The following is an 8,004-nucleotide window of genomic DNA, read 5'->3' as shown; positions in this document are numbered from 1 at the left end:
GCATGCTAATGAGCTGAATACCAGGATGCAGTCATGTGACTACATGCCTTTCACACTTTGTAACTGTAACACCAAGAGACAAGACCTGCAAATAGATAGCTCTGTACTGTACGTGTAGCTCTATACGTGTTAGCTGTTAATAAACCTGTTTGAGATCTTCAATCAACTGAACTCCACGCATCTTATTTATGTTGCATCAACTTCTCACTACATTCCTAATGTGTTTGATAGAATATACTGTGCTCTCTCGCCTTGCAATTTTTGTACATGTGACTCAATGCGTAGCAGTCCCACCTGTGAGTCAGAAGGTTGTGGGTTCACGTCACCCTCCAGAGACTTGAGCATATAACGCAGGCTGACACTTTAGTGCACTACTGAAGGAGTATTGCACTCTTGGAGAAACTGGGGGAGAAATTTGTTTGAGTATCACCACTTCAAGGCCAAATTTCAGTGGCAGGCAGTGCTATCGGCTGCTACTTGTGCAGTCCTATAGGCTGCTACTTGTGCAGTCCGGGAGGTATTCTTCATTGATGTCATTGCCAAGCGCTGTGCAGGTTGTGAAAATAGCTGCTAGCAGGACTGCCTGTACCTGGGGAATCAACATCGTCTGCATTGTGCCACTAGCATTACATGAATGAATTTTTCCCCACTGTCTTTCAGATAAGTTAATCCACTGTCCTGTCTGCCCTCGCAGGAAGTCATAAAAGATTCCAATGAACTATTTTGAAGAGCAAGGAATTCCTCTCTGGTGCACTGGTCAATAATTATCCCTCAACCAACACAGAAATCAGATTATCTGGTCATTATCCTATTGCTTTTTGTGGGATCTTGCTGTGTGCAATGTGGCTGCTACATTTCCTACATTACAACAGTGACTACTCTTCAAAAGTAATTAATTGTTTTAAAGCACTTTGGGATGTCCTTAGGTCACGAAAGGTGCTTTATGAATGCAAATCTTTCTTTCTTACCTTAGTCACTCTTAAAAAAGATGAATTTTTAAAAATTCTAGCATCATATATAACCGATGCAACTAAGACTGATCAAATCATAGACTTGCCTTCTGTGTTTCAAGATGCCTTTCAAGAAATAGAGCTCATGAAAGTATCTTAAGTATTTTTATACAAGCCACAGTTTGTACCAAAGAAACTCCAATTTAATTCTGTCCTCTGAGACTCAAAAAGAGATTCTAGAGATGGTGTCACGCAAATGTGCTTTATGTCAAATTATGATTTTTAATCCATTGGCTGCAAACCCAGATTGAATTTTAGAAACAGAGACTAAAGATGACTTGAGCTCACAGCTAAAGATGGCTATCCCAGACATGAACTGATTAAGTTACAAGGGGGAATACTCTGGGTGACGGTCATGTGACAGGCCCACCCTTTGTGTGTTTGAGCTTCTGCTTTCTCTGCAGTAAATGGACAAGCAGCTGAGACACTGACGAGAGAAGACCCAAGTGGGGTCCCTCCTTCCTCTCTCTCTAACCCACCTTGCAAGCTTCGAACACTGTTTGCTGACCGGGACCACCCAGGGATGCCCCTGCTGCAGACATAGACTCCTTGAAGGAAATCACCCCTGCACTACTGTCTCCAGGAGAACAGCCAAATAAACCATTTACATTTTTGAATTGCAAGCATCGGGACCACCAAGGGAAAGTCACATGAGCACCGAGTTCAGCCTGAAGCCAGCTGAGTCACCAACCTCCACAGACTGTATACCCCTTTTATTTCTCTGGACTCTAATTTGACCAATCTATCCTTCCCCATTCTGTAACCTATTTGTGTGTGTGTGTAAAATTCCAATGTGTGTGTATGTGAAAGTTGGAGCGATTTTATTATTTTACTCAGATTGGTTTAAGTTGAATAAAGCTAACCTCTTTCTTTGTTAAACCCAGGAAAAACCTGTCTGATTAGTCTTTTCTGATCACAGCGCCTAAACAGTTAAACACTCACTGAATTGACAAGTAGATCCTTTCCAAAAAGAAACCTGTTGTGGTCAAACAGGAGAGGGAAAAGAGAGAAATCCTTCGACCACTCCTCATTTGATCGTAACAGACGGTTTCGTATTATGTACTACCTGTACAAAGGCAAGAGATAAGAGATTCAGTACCTGATCTGTGCTGATTGAATGGTGGGGCACTGCCAGTAAGGGGAAAGAACAAATGAGCTGGGGTTCCTATTCTTGTTCGCTTACCAGTATTTAAGTCAGAAAGTTATGGGTTCAATTCTGACTCCAGACACTCCAGCACAGAATCCAGGCTGACATTCCAGTGCAGATCTAAGGGAGCATGCCCTGTCACAGATGCTGTCCTATGAATTAAAGGCCCCATCTGCCCTATAAGATGGAAGCAAAAGATCCCATGGCACTATTTCAAGACCAACAAGAGTTCTGACTGGTGACCTGGTGAACATTTAGCCCTCAACCAAATTAACTAGACATTATTCCAATGGAGTTTGTGGGGATCTGGCTGTGTGCAAACTGCTTGCTGAGTTTCCTCCATTATAACAATGAAAACATTTCAAAAATGCATCAATAGTTGTGAAGCACTCTGGGACACACTGAGGTCAAGAAAGGCCATCCCCTATGCCCCCACCCCACACCACCCCTCCCCCCCATTAATTTTCATTGGCTACTTACACGAAGTATGTGATGTCTCTCTGCAGACTGTTGCTAGTCCAGTGCCATGATCATTATCATATCTATGTGTGCATGCATCCCTGTGATATAGATCTGATTTTGTACTTTATAAAATGTGGGAAAATGTGCTGAGGGACAGGTTAGGGGGTATAGCCCAAATAAGAGTTCTATATACAAATGCACGGAGTGGAAAGAATAAACTAGATGAACAGCAGGCGCAAATTCAAATGGAAGATTATGATGTGGTGGCCATTACAGAGACGTGGCTGCAGGATGGTCGGGACTGGGAACTAAATATACCTGGTTATAAAGTTTACAGGAGGGATAGGGAAAATGGCAGAGGGGGTGGAGTAGCCTTACTGATGAGAAATAATATCACCTCATTGGTGAGGGAGGATATAGTGAGGGGAAAGCATCCAGTGGCAACATTATTTAGATTAGAGATTAGATTAGATTAGAGATACAGCACTGAAACAGGCCCTTCGGCCCACCGAGTCTGTGCCGAACATCAACCACCCATTATGGGTGGAATTGAGGAACAGAAAAGGATCTAAAACTATAATAGGTGTTGTGTATAGACCCCTTGGTAGCAGTTCTGAGGTGTTAGATTGTATAAATGCACAAATTAGGTAATTGCGTAACAAAGGCAGAGTAGCATTAATGGGGGATTTTAACTTACACATAGATTGGGAGAGGCAGACTAGCACCTGTCAGAAAGGTAGTGAATTTCTGGAATGTGTCCGGGATAGTTTCCTACAGCAATATGTCGGAGATGTAACAAGGGGACAGGCAATATTAGATTTAGTTATGAGTAATGAGCCAAATTTAATCAGTAGCCTAACTGTGCGTGAACATTTATTAAATAGTGATCACAACATGATCGAATTCAAGGTAGCGTTTGAAAGTGAAAAGCATGAATCAGCAACTAGAATTTTAGACTTGGGTAAGGCTGACTTTACCGGGATGAGACAGAGACTGTCCACGGTAAACTGGGTAGATCTGTTCATGGGTCAAACGACTGAAGAACAGTGGAGAATATTTCAAGAAACATTTAACAAAATACAGAGCAAGTATATACCCCTGAAAGGAAAAAGCTCCACTTCACAGAAAAAACAGCCATGAACAACTAAAGAGATTAGGGATAGCATAAAACAAAAAGAAAAGGCTTACAAAAATGCAAAATGCAGCACAGATCCGGCCGAATGGGATCAATACAAAGACCTGCAAAGGGTCACAAAGCAGCTTATAAGAGCTACTAAAAGAGATATTGAAAGGAAACTTGCAAGGGACATCAAAATCAATAAGAAGAAATTTTATAGCTACATAAAGGGAAAGCGGGTGGTCAAGAGCAATGTAGGCCCACTAAAAGCTGAAAATGGAGATATTGTCATTGATAATGGGGAAATGGCAGACATGTTGAACAATTACTTTACCTCAGTATTTACAGTTAAAAAGGAGGATAACTTGCCGGAAGTCCCGAAAAAATTAATAGCCGATAGGGGACAGGGACTTAATACAATTAACGTAAGTAAATCATCAGTAACAAGGAAATTAATGGAACTAAAGAGTGAGAAATCCCCAAGACCTGACGGTTTCCATCCGAGGGTGTTAAAGGAAGTAGGGGAGCACATTGTAGATGCTCTAACTATAGTCTTTCAGAGTTCCCTAGATTCAGGAGTGGTCCCTCTGGATTGGAAAGTTGCCCATGTCACTCCTCTTTTTAATAAGGGTGAAAGGGGGAACCAAGGAAATTACAGACCAGTTAGCTTGACATCTGTGGTTGGAAAGTTGCTGGAGTCTATAATCAAGGATAGGGTGACTGAACACCTAGAAAAATTTCAGTTAATCAGGGACAGCCAACATGGATTCATGACGGGAAGGTCATGTCTGATAAATCTCATTGAATTTTTTGAAGAGGTGACTAAAGTAGTGGACAGGGGAATGTCTATGGATGTTATTTATATGGACTTCCAGAAGGCATTTGATAAAGTCCCACATACGAGACTGTTAACTAAGGTAGAAGCCCATGCAGTTGAGGGCAAATTATTGACATGGTTAGAAAGTTGGTTGAGTGGTAGGTGACAGAGAGTGGGGATAATGGGTAAGTACTCTGATTGGCAGGATGTGACCAGTGGTGTCCCACAGGGATCTGTGTTGGGGCCTCAATTATTCACATTATTCATTAACGACTTGGATGATGGCATAGTAAGTCATATATCCAAATTTGCTGATGATACAAAGTTAGGAAGCATTGTAGATAGTCGAGATGATAGCATAAAATTGCAGAGAGATATTGACAGACTAGGTGAGTGGGCAAAACTGTGGCAGATGGATTTCAATGCGGGCAAGTGTGAGGTTATCCGTTTTGGACCAAAAAAGGATAGAGCAGGGTACTTTCTAAATGGGAAGGGGTTAAGTACAGTGGATGTGCAAAGAGACTTGGGGGTTCAGGTGCATAGATCTTTAAAATGCCACGAGCAAGTGCAGAAAATAATCAAAAAGGCTAATGGAATGCTAGCCTTTATATCCAGAGGATTGGAGTATAAAGACACAGAGGTTATGCTACAGCTGTACAGAACCCTGGTTAGGCCCCACTTGGAGTACTGTGAGCAGTTCTGGGCACCACATCTTAGAAAGGATATATTGGCCTTGGAGGGAGTGTAACGTAGATTTACAAGAATGATACCTGGACTACAGGGGTTAAGTTACGAGGAGAGATTACACAAATTAGGCCTGTTTTCGCTAGAATTTAGAAAGTTAAGGGGTGATCTGATTGAAGTCTTCAAGATATTAACAGGAAAAGACAGGCTCGATAAAGATAAACTATTTCCACTGGTTGGAGATTCTAAAACTAGGGGACATAGTCTAAAAATTAGGACCAGACCGTTCAGGAGAGATGTTAGGAAGCACTTCTTCACACAAAGGGTGATAGAGGTTTGGAACACGCTCCCACAAACAGCAGTTGAAGCTAGAACAGTTGTTAACTTTAAATCTGAGAGATTTTTGTTAAGCAAAGATATTAAGGGATATGGGTCAAAGGCAGGTATATGGAGTTAGGCCACGGATCAGCCATGATCTCATTGATTGGCGGGACAGGCTCGAGGGGCTGAATGGCCTACTCCTGTTCCTATCTTCCTCTGTTCCTATGGAATTCAAGGGAAACCTCTTTACTCAGAGTGTGGTTAGAATGTGGAATTCTTTCCCACAAGGAGCAGTTGAGGCAAACAGTATTGATGCATTTAAGGGGAAGCGAGATAAACACGAGGGAGAAATATAGAAGGATATGTTGTTAGTGAGGTTAGATGAAAAAGGGTGGGTGGAGGCTCGTGTGGAGCATAAACATCAGTATAGACAGCTGGGCCGAATAGTGGAACCATTTGGGATGTTTCTAAGAGATGTGATTGGGTGCTCATCCTTTATCAGTTTTTCTCACTTTGCACTTTTATACCACAGGCATTCAGTGCAGTTTTGTGGCCCTGTTAATTCATCAGGGAGTCTGCACCAAGCAATGCCAGACGGCTGAACCAGAAGTTGGCGGCAATTCCACTTCCACCTTGTTTGCCATTTCCCACGTGATCATGTATGTAAATTTAAGTGCTAGTGGCAGGCAATCACGTGGCAGGATGGATTGTCATTGGTGAAACCGCCGTCAACCAGCAAAGCACTGTTAATGTTATAGTTATAAATCATTCCGCAGTGCAAGCCTGGAGGTTCAGCAGCCTGCCTAGACTTCCATCTCAGCTAGGACATCTTTTTTCATCTGCTTAAATCAAGTATTTTATTTTCACTCCTTCATCTCTTACAATCTCTCCCACCCCAGCACCAACCCCCCTTTATATTTGACTCCTCTCACCATCACCACCCTCACGAGCAGGCAGCGTTCCTCCCCACAGTTCAGTAATGCTTCCCTGCAGTCTCTTCTCCAGGCCGTCAGGGAAAGGTGGGAGGTCCTCTTCCCAAGGGATGAACTCAAAGGACCCTCCCACCTGACCAAGGCAGCCTGGAAGGAGGTGATAGAGGAGGTCTCGAACCGTGAGGTCACCTGTACAACCTGGGTACAGAGTCGGAACCATGTCAATGACTTGCTCAGATCTGCAAGGGCAAGTGATGTTGCTGTAGCTGTACAACTAAATTTGCACCTTGACTCTGTGAGAGTGTTTATTGCAGAGGGCAATCATGGTATGCGTTCGAATGTGTGATCAGCCTTGCTGTCAAATACCACATGATTGTGCAGGATTTGTAAGTGCGACATATGTTTGCGCTTGGATGCACTGTGCGAATGACAGTCCAGAATGAGTGATGTTGATGCATGTGGACAATGGATGTGAGGCATCATTTGACATCTCATTAAATCAGCATCTTCTCCTGCTGGATAAACAGTCCCATAATCAGCGTGAGTGGACCAAAATGGATGGGGGAGTGCCCAAATTAAGAATACTAACACCAGCAGAGGAGAGGCAGCAGAATTGGCTGGAAAGGAAGGGGGTGGAACAAATGCTGGCGGCGAGGCTGCCTCATCTAGGTATCAGGATGAATTGTCAAATTTACTTTTGCAGCCATATGTGAACACAGGAAGAATGTGTGTTAAAGTGTTGACCTTGTGACGTAATGATGCTTAATGTATCTCTGTCTTCTGTTTTGCCACTGTAGGTGCCCACACTCAACCAGCTGAACGCTGCAAGGAACAAGCCACCCAGAGGGTGCACCGTCACCTGCCTCGTCTTCCACCTCTGCCAGCGCAGATACATCCCCCATGGTCCTGGGGGAGGAGGGCGGTTTTAGATTAGAATCAGGGTCACAATTTTGTGGGCACAACACAGACACATGCCAGCAGCTGAGGGAGCATATTCCAGCTGTGTACCCTGACAATCGGAGGACTGCTGGGGGCCAGGCCCTTGCTCGGCACAATGCTCATGATGATCCCCTGTTTGAGGCTACAAGATGTCTGCTGGAAATGCAGAGAAATCATGGGGAAAGTTTGTCTGCGATGCCTGAGGTCCAGCTTCCTTGGTCCCCTCGTCTGATTGAGCACTTGACCCATATGCACTCTGTCCATATGCCTGACGTCATGCGTGGCTTTGCGTGTGCCATGGAAGAGTCCATGCAAGCCAGGACATCTGCCATGTCCCAGGCATATGAATGTATGACTTCCTCAGTGGAGATTTTGGCAAGCTCCGTGGCGCATCTGATTGAGCAGTTGACCCATATGCAATCTGACCTCCACTCCGTCACTGGGGCCACAGACTCCATGCAGCAGCATCTAAGCAACAGAGTGCAGGTCAGAGCACTCATGGGTCAAGTGGGTCAAGATGAGGTGACAAGGAACCTGGACCTCCCTCCAGGTGCCCCTTCCCCTCATCGAGACAG

Source organism: Heterodontus francisci, chromosome 15, assembly GCF_036365525.1.
Source record: "Heterodontus francisci isolate sHetFra1 chromosome 15, sHetFra1.hap1, whole genome shotgun sequence".
In the NCBI taxonomy this organism is placed as follows: Eukaryota; Metazoa; Chordata; class Chondrichthyes; order Heterodontiformes; family Heterodontidae; genus Heterodontus; species Heterodontus francisci.
The sequence above is the reverse complement of the archived record's forward strand: the minus strand, read 5'-3'. Positions refer to the sequence as shown.